Source organism: Sinocyclocheilus anshuiensis, unplaced genomic scaffold, assembly GCF_001515605.1.
Source record: "Sinocyclocheilus anshuiensis isolate Anshui unplaced genomic scaffold, SAMN03320099.WGS_v1.1 scaffold1365, whole genome shotgun sequence".
Classification (NCBI taxonomy): domain Eukaryota; kingdom Metazoa; phylum Chordata; class Actinopteri; order Cypriniformes; family Cyprinidae; genus Sinocyclocheilus; species Sinocyclocheilus anshuiensis.
In genome coordinates, this window is record NW_015551032.1 from 1,804,424 (window position 1) to 1,813,078 (window position 8,655).

The 8,655-nt window shown below is 38.0% G+C and overlaps 1 long non-coding RNA gene across 1 annotated transcript in view; it reads left to right on the forward strand.

Moving 5' to 3' along the window:
• The first annotated feature begins 6,159 nt into the window (after window positions 1–6,159).
• Window positions 6,160–8,655, forward strand: part of LOC107661269 (uncharacterized) — a 31,841-nt gene continuing 29,345 nt past the window's right edge. Inside the window, exon 1 of the long non-coding RNA XR_001631086.1 lies at window positions 6,160–6,415. This is a non-coding gene — a long non-coding RNA (uncharacterized LOC107661269). The remainder of the gene's footprint in view (window positions 6,416–8,655) is intronic.

The following is an 8,655-nucleotide window of genomic DNA, read 5'->3' on the forward strand; positions in this document are numbered from 1 at the left end:
TCTCTGGGGGGGGGGGGAAAAAGAGTCCCCCCCCCCCCCAAGTTCTTTCAATCCAAATCAGGTGACATAGCTGCTTGAAACTTTCTCTTGCCCCTGAATCACTTCTGAGTTTTGCTGAATACCAAGTCGCAGGAGGCATAAATAAAAAAAATGGCCCAATTTGTATTTTGTAACCTTATGGATATCCAGAACTGACCAGGCGTGGATGTGACTAGTCCAGTTGCCCAGGAAAACAATATCTTGACATAAGCAAACAACATAGGCTATTTAATCCCACCCGAAAAACCCAGATTTCAATGAATATTGTGGTTTTAGTGTAAACAAAGGGGAACGTGTTTGTAGGTGTATGATTAAATATAAAGACTCTGTAATTACAAATTCAACCACGCATTGATAGCCTGCGAGTGTCACCACAAACCTTTGCCGAGTTGAGAAATGTCACAACTTTCTAGGCCATGACAGGTCTGATTAACAGTAGAGGGTGTTAATTTAATACAAGGTTACTGTTGAAATTTGATCTGCGCAAGGAGACAATGGATTACAGAATAAAGGAGAGAAAGACGATTATTAGACAGGACAGGTGTTGCGGTTTCCCTCCGGGATCACAATCTATATCCCATTCAATTTCCGAACGGCGGTGGCGCGAGGCAGACTACACGGAATTCATTTCCATAGAAGTGAGACACGCGAGACTGACTGGAGGATTTTCTCTCTGTGGCGGAAGTGCACGTGCGACCTCTTCTGCAAGAGACTTGAACCACACAAAACACACACATGTATGTGCACATCCGCCTAAGATCAATTATTGCATGCTGTTTTAGAGAGAGGGAGTTTCGTATGAAGGAGCCTGTAGCGAACACACGAGGTTTCGAAGTAGGCTATCTTTTTTCTGTTTTATTTTGTTTCGACTTTAACAATTCGCTCCATTTTGTTGTCTGTTTTATTTGCATTTGGCTAAATCAATCATTATTATAGAACAAATGTGTGTATAATAATTGCAACGAAGCGCAAATTAATCTACACTTTCTGTATAGATATTTTTAAGCCTTTTATTTTCCGTCAAATCATGGATGGCTTTAATTAAGCTGCGCATAACCCAACAATTATAGAACGTATGAAGATCCGATTATGAAGAGAATTTACATGGTGCAAAACAGCCAGTATGAGGAAATTGGCGGAAGCCCACACGATCACCAGATTAAAGTTTATTAGTAGCCTATCAGATCGGTGTAATTTTTATGTAGCATACGTTTGCCATTCAGCACTGATGCGTTTCTATTCTCCATAATTTTCTAAGGACACCTTTAACTTCACTTTTAATAGTGGACGTTAAATATTGTTACTCTAGAAGAGCATATTGTAGCCTTATGGTTAACTTTTGGCATTGGCCATACTAACTTTATACAAAACGTTTCCCAGGACTTTGGCAGTGACCTAATTTAAATATTAGTAGCCTATTATCTGCATTTGATTAGTGTGACACATAAAATCTCAAGGTCTGATCAAAGCATGTAATACCTTTAGTTTAAACCAGGACATGTCAAATCTACATGTCTTAGTTTCACTTGTCAGTTACAATATGAGCTAGCCGGATGACAACCATAATGACTGTGAGTGTAAAATTACAAGTTCCTTGGCTGCAGTGTTTGTCCGTGTCATGTGGTGCACTTTGAGGCAACTGTAAGCATTGCTTGGTTTCAAAAACACGTATCCAAAACAAAATCCGCATTTGTGTGTGTGTGTGTGTGTGTGTGTGTGTGTTCTTTTTTCCACAGTATCATTAGCTGTTTGTGTATTTAATCCCTCTTGGTTTTGAATAAATAATATTTGGTCGATAGAATATTTTGTTGATGTTCTAGCTGCCAAGATTATGTCCTGTGTTCCCCAGATATATACGCTAAATGATAAATAAATATAGCCTGTCGTTATTAAAACGCCTAAGAGTTATTAAAATACTGTGGGAACCAAAGTAAATAAAAAAGTAGCCTACTTATGATTTTAGCTAGAAACCTTATAGCTGGAGTTACATTTGTTGATTTAGTGAAAAGACGAGGTGAGTTGTGGAGGACAGGATTAAAAAAAATTACTATTGTTATTTTAAAGTAGGCTAAGACACTTCCTGAAAATGCTTAATTTAATTCATTTTATAGTTTTCCATAATAGGCATATTTATTGGGGGTAAAAAGTCACAACTTTCAAAAGGTATCTTGTTCTTGTATCTTGTTACCATGTTGTATTAAATTGTAAATTATATGGTGACATCTAGTGGTAGTGCAGTGCTTATACAGTTGTTGCTATATGCTGAAGAACATGGGGCCTGTACCATGATGGTAGATGGACAAATTCAGAGTTACAGGATTAGTTTCGAGTTGACAAAACCAAACCACTCCAATCCGGCCTTGTTGGTACCATGATGCTGATCATCAACTTTCTTTGACAACTCAGGCTTTGATCCTGCAGTTTGTGGAGCACATGCACATGAATGTGTGACATCACTGGCGAACAGCCAATCACGAGCCTTGGTCAAAGGTTAAAGGGGTCATATGATGCGATTTCAAGTTTTCCTTTCTCTTTGGAGTGTTACAAGCTGATTGTGCATAGATAAGATCCCTGAAGTTGCAAAGACTAAAGTCTCAAAACCAAAGAGATATTCTTTATCAAAGTTAAGACTCTGCCACGCCCCCCTAAAACGGCTCGTTCTAACACGCCCCCACATATCTAGGTCACTATGTGGGAATATTTGCATAATGCGCCCAAATGTGCACGCAAAGAAAGAAGGCGTGGTTTCAGTAACCACAGTTAGTGTTGAAGCAGCATGTGTCACTTTGCTCACATCTGATTGGTCCAAATTCGAGCAGGTTAGCTGTGGAGTGTAAGTTACTATGGCAATGAACGCTGCTAAAAGCCAAGCCACTTTCATGGTACCTAAAACCCAGGATTGGTGCAAACTAAACTGAAACTTACCTGGCTAGCCAGCTAATGGTACAGGCCCCTGGGCTGCTTTTCTCAAAAGCATCGTTAGATAAATTGATCGTAGAGGCCATTGGTGGCATTGGATCTACGATCTACATAGCTTACGATGCTTTTGGGAAATGCAGCCCTGGACATAATAACATGGCTTTGGAGTTATTTGACAGTAACTAGATTAGATGATAAACGATAAATAAATGAAATTACCTTATCCAAAGCACCTACTGAGATCAGATCTGGAACAGAATGTATTAGTCGTGCTTCCAGCATCCACTAGATTGCTTCCAAAATACTGAAAACTGGCTTTAATACATGGAACCAGGAACAAGTATAAATAACTTTAACATAGCATGTGACTTTTAAACCAATCAAAACAAACAAAATGTTCTGAAACAAATTGTTCTGTAAATAAATAATAGCTAAAGGCACCTGAAAAGGTAAAAAGGTCAAGATGTGAGTTATGGTTCCCATAAGCTGTTCAATATCATTCTGAGGTATTTTCTGAACATTTAATAGAATATTGTGTCCATCACATACTTGCATACACCTAAGGAACATTTGTTCAGGAAATATTGTTATTTTGAATCTAAAACTTTGAGAAAATACAGATAATTAAAATACTGGGGAAAAGGAATTTAAACAGTTGAACAATACCAATGGTTTTTATTATTATTATTATTTTATTTATTTTTTTTAAATAAAGACATGCTAGAATAGGGTTCAGTAAAATGAAAGGTTCTGGATCTTCTTGTGCTCTCTGCACATATTTTTCAATCATTTCTCAACCTCTTGTCATGACACAGCCCATTATTTATGCAGTTCAGGAAAATGGGAGTAAGCAAAAAAAAAAAAAATATATACACACACACACACACACAACAAGAGCAAGTATATTGTTTGCACATGTTTATTTACATTAAAGGTAAAATAACTGAAATAATAAGGGCACAAGTATAGATCTGGAACTTCTTTAAGTCTGTCTAAATATCATTTAGTAATTGCAATGTCTTCTGGTCCATATCTTTTCCTTAGGAAGGTGTACTAAATACTGATTAATGTAACATAAAAAAAAATACTATACATATTTATATATTTTGCTATTGTATTATGGAGTGACACTTTCATAAACTTTTCTATACCCCTCTGATTACCGTTTTTGTCGGGGCTGAACGCAGCCCTGGCTTTTGCTTGCTCTAGCAGTTTGCAGCGCACTTCAGAAACCCTCCACTTTCCCCAGCTCCACCTGTATAGATCTGCTACGGGGTGATTCATGTATGCTATATAGGGGTTATTCATATGTGTTATATGTGCAGCAGCAGTATTTCAGTATAAGCATGTAACATGCTTACCACAGCATGTTGTGGATGTATTGGCAGTAGTAAGTCTCAGTACTTGCTCTGCCGCAGCAGCAGTTTATCAGATCTATTCCGCCAAGACCAAATACATTACCATTGCCATGTACATTACCATGCCAATCCCTCCGAGAGTGGTCATGACAGAAATATATATATATATATTATAATATAGGAATATTTGATATCTGATTGTCTTTGGCTGAGTAATTCTGTTGTTTTGCCTTGAGAAAAAGTATGCAGTATAAGCAGTGTAAAACAAATAACAACCAGTGTGCAGTTCAGGGGAAAAATTAGTAAAGACAAGACTTAAACCCTAACAAGCTGTTATCTGCAACTGTACACTGAGCTCAAAAGCATTTATTAAGCAGATAGTTAATGAGCTGCTTTCAAAGCCCTTTTAAAATCTGTGGCAGCTCATTCCTTATTAATGCAGAAAAATTAATGTAGAAAATCTCTTGACACCCATACACAGCCTACAGTTAGAACAATTAACTATATTCTTTGACAGAATAATTGTTCTGATCATTAATAATAGTAAATGTAACTATTTATTGAACATTTGTGGAAATCATGTTGTCATCATACAGCCTAAATGTCACTTAAAAGCACTTGGAAAAATGAGTGTGTAGCTCATTTGATAAATTCCTCTTAAGCCATACCAGAGCAGCAGACAGTGAGTATACTGTGCATCATAAAGAGGCAATGCCTCATAGATAATGTCTAATTCTTTTTTTTTCACAGTAATAAATAGGGTTAGTAAGTTTATTAATGGACTCTGCACTCAACTCTGTTCACAGCCTTGGAAAACAGTACTTGGAAAACCATAGGTCAACATCAGTGAGAGACCAATTGAAAACCCAATATAAAAGTGGAACGTAAACAGAGAAACAAATCAAGTCCACTTCCAGACAGGTGCACTTGAACACAAAAAGCAAAACCAGTTCCAAGATCACCATCTAGTGGATGATAGAAGGAAACACAGAGGTCTTCCCTCCAGAGACGTCATTTAAGATTTTTTATTACCTCTGAATAGCTACTTTAAAATTTTGCATCCGTAACTATTTTTATATGTAATATTATTTTAATATAAAACATTTTATTGTAACAAATTATTAGTATATCAGGGTACAAATATCTGTCATTCGGGTCTTAGATTTGGTCAAAAGCACTCGTTCATTTTGTAACATAAACATGATATCCACAGGTGGTACATGTTATATATCAGCTACATTTGTTTATAATGTAATTAAGTTTGTCAAGCCACCATATGAAGCAGATTTATCAAGTCTTGAAAAACTACTGAATGTGTCTCACACATATGCTCTCTCTCACAATCTCACTCTCTCCTTGTGTGTGTGTGTGTGTGTGTGTGTGTGTTATGAGCTGGCACTAAAAGGTAATGACTCCTCTAGACTGGTTGCCTAACAAGTAATTATTACTTGTTAAGTGTTTATGGAACAAAATACAAATACCAAAAACCGAATGCACATTTTCCCAATTAGTAATTGCACAGTGTAACAGTATCATACAAAAATAATTACAGAGTACTTGTGATTTCACGCTGCAATGCAGCAGAGGTAAAGTAAAGCAAGTAAAGCAAGTAAAGCGAAACAATCATGATTTTCCATTGTAAGTTAAAAATAGTGTTGGCCTTAAAGTTGCAGTTGATTGAAATCAAAACTCAAACAATTTTGTTAATATTTGCCAGCTGTCTATTCTGTGAGTATGCTGAAAAAATAGTGTTTTTCTACATAGCCCTGGTTGTGTAAACAGGGGGAAAACAAAGTGGATCGGAGCGATCCAAACGAGCACCAAAACACACTTGTAGCCAATCAGCAATTATAAGGGGGCGTTTACGCTCATGATGGGGAGGAGAGAGAGTGAGAAAGCGGGAGATTTGTAGAAAGAATGTAGCAAGAGAGATGGCTGAGACATTATCAAAGAGGAAAATGTAAGATGAAATATCATTGGAAAAAAAGGATTTACGATCAGACAAGAACTAGAACCATTTCCAGGGATGGAGAGACATTAGAGAGCAGGAAGACCTGAAAAGGACGCTGAGCCAAGGTTGCTTTGTTTCTGCTCAACACGTGAGTAATATTGGCGTCTCACAGAATCAAGATATGCTGTTGTTGTAATGCTAGCTACTATTCTAACAGAACTGATTCGTCCATACTTGAGCGAGCTGTCTGATGCGCCAGCTGTGCGTAGTCGTGTTGTATTGCGTGTTTGTTTATACATTTGGGGCGGGGTGGGGCAAAGGTTGTGTTTCTTCGTCTTCTTCATTTGGTTTTGTGGCGGGTTGCGAACCAACCTGAATTATTCCTGTTTCTCACATAATCCCTATATCCTGCCTCTTAATGCACTCATTTGTTTTCCTACATTTGGACCATGATTTATTGTTTTACTTAATGTGAATTATTTAATTCCTAAGGATTGCAGTACTTCATTAAGAAGTTCTCTATCCCTTTCATATGCACTACATATCATCAAAACGTGTTCCACTGTCTCCTTAAACATACATCACATAAACCTGTATTATGTTTTCCTATAATGCATAATGTTTGGTTAAGATTTGAATGTCCTGTTCGTAAATGTGTGAAAATGACTTGTTCCCTCCTACTTATGTTATGAGTGATTTTACTTCTCTTTATGCTCCTTTGTACAGTACTTCATGATGTCAACCTGTTTGACATGAGTCCAAATATGTCTGCCATTTTATATTGCATGCTTTTAAAGGGGTCATATGATGCGATTTCAATTTTTCCTTTCTCTTTGGAGTGTTACAAGCTCTTGGTGCTTAAAGAAGATCTGTAAAGAAATGCCTCGTTTGTAATGGGTTTTAATGTTTGTCTCATCGCTCCGGCCGGACACGGCATCAACAGTATGGTAGGGGCGTAACATTTCCGTCACACGCTTCAGGTATTCGGCCAATCACAACGCACTGGATAGCTGGCCAATCACAGCACACCTCGCTTTTTCAGAACGATGAGCTTTGTAAAAATTGATGCGTTTCAAAAAGGCGGGGCATAGAGGAGAAACAATAATGTACAGTATGTGGAAAATAATGTGTTTTTTGAACTTTAAACCGCATAAACACATTTCATTACACCAAATACACAAAATAATGTTCTTTTTAGCAGCCTCATATGACCCCTTTAATATCAGACGATTTCCTTCTGTTCTGCTGAGTGCAATTTTTATACTTGGATCATCCATCTTCAAAGGGGTAATGAACTGAGAAATCAATTCCCTTGATCTTTTGACATATAAGAGGTTATTTATTGTACTATAAAAACATCCTGTAAGTTTCAGAACTCAAAACTTTCGTGTTCATCTAAAAACACCTTATATTGAAGCCAATCTGCCAAAACGACAGGTTGTGGAATGTGCCACTTTATGATGGAATAGTGTGGCTAAACATCGCCTCCGCAGAAGATGATCAGCACCTGCTTCTACATCACTGCCTGTTTATCCCCGCCTACCGATTTGAGCATATAGTGTAAATCAGTGGTTCCCAAACCTGTCCTGGAGGACCCCCTGCCCTGCACATTTTGTATGTCTCCCTAATCAGACACACCCAATTTAGTTCTTGCAGTCTCTACTAACGAGCTGATGAGTGGAATCAGGTGTGTTAGATAAGGGAGACATACAAAAGGTGCAGGGCAGGGGGGCCTCCAGGACAGGTTTGGGAACCACTGGTGTAAATAACTTCTATAACCAATTTCTGCAAGTTCTTCGTACCTTGCTTAATACATCTGAGATTTAATTGTGATAACTGATCTCTGGCTAATTTGGTTCTTCAAATGAATTTGCGGATTTGATTAAAATATCTGGATTAAGTTGTCTAAGATTATTGCGCATTCTCGTGTTCCCCGTAAAGGGCAGCTGTATCGATACTCGAAACCACGATCAGCAATGCAGCGATTCTAAACTTCCTTCTAAACTTCTCCATAAACTTCAGCTGGTTCAGAACTCTGCGGCTCATGTTCTTACTAGAACTCCTTCTACTGTGCACATTTCACCAGCTCTCCAGCGACTACACTGGCTGCCAGTGAAGTACCGCATTGATTTCAAAATTCTGCTTCTCACATTCAAGGCACTTTACAATCTCGCTCCTCCATACCTTACTGATCTTCTTCATATTTATACCCCTCCACGCACTCTTATACTATGCGTATACGTGGTGACACCAGGGAAAGCGAGTGTAAAGTGACACCAGGGAGAGCAAGTGTGAAGATCTCAGAGGGGCGTGGAGGAGTATAAATTAACTACCATGGGAGCTAGAAATTTTAGCCATGTGGCCCCTCGCCTATGAAACTCTTTCCCT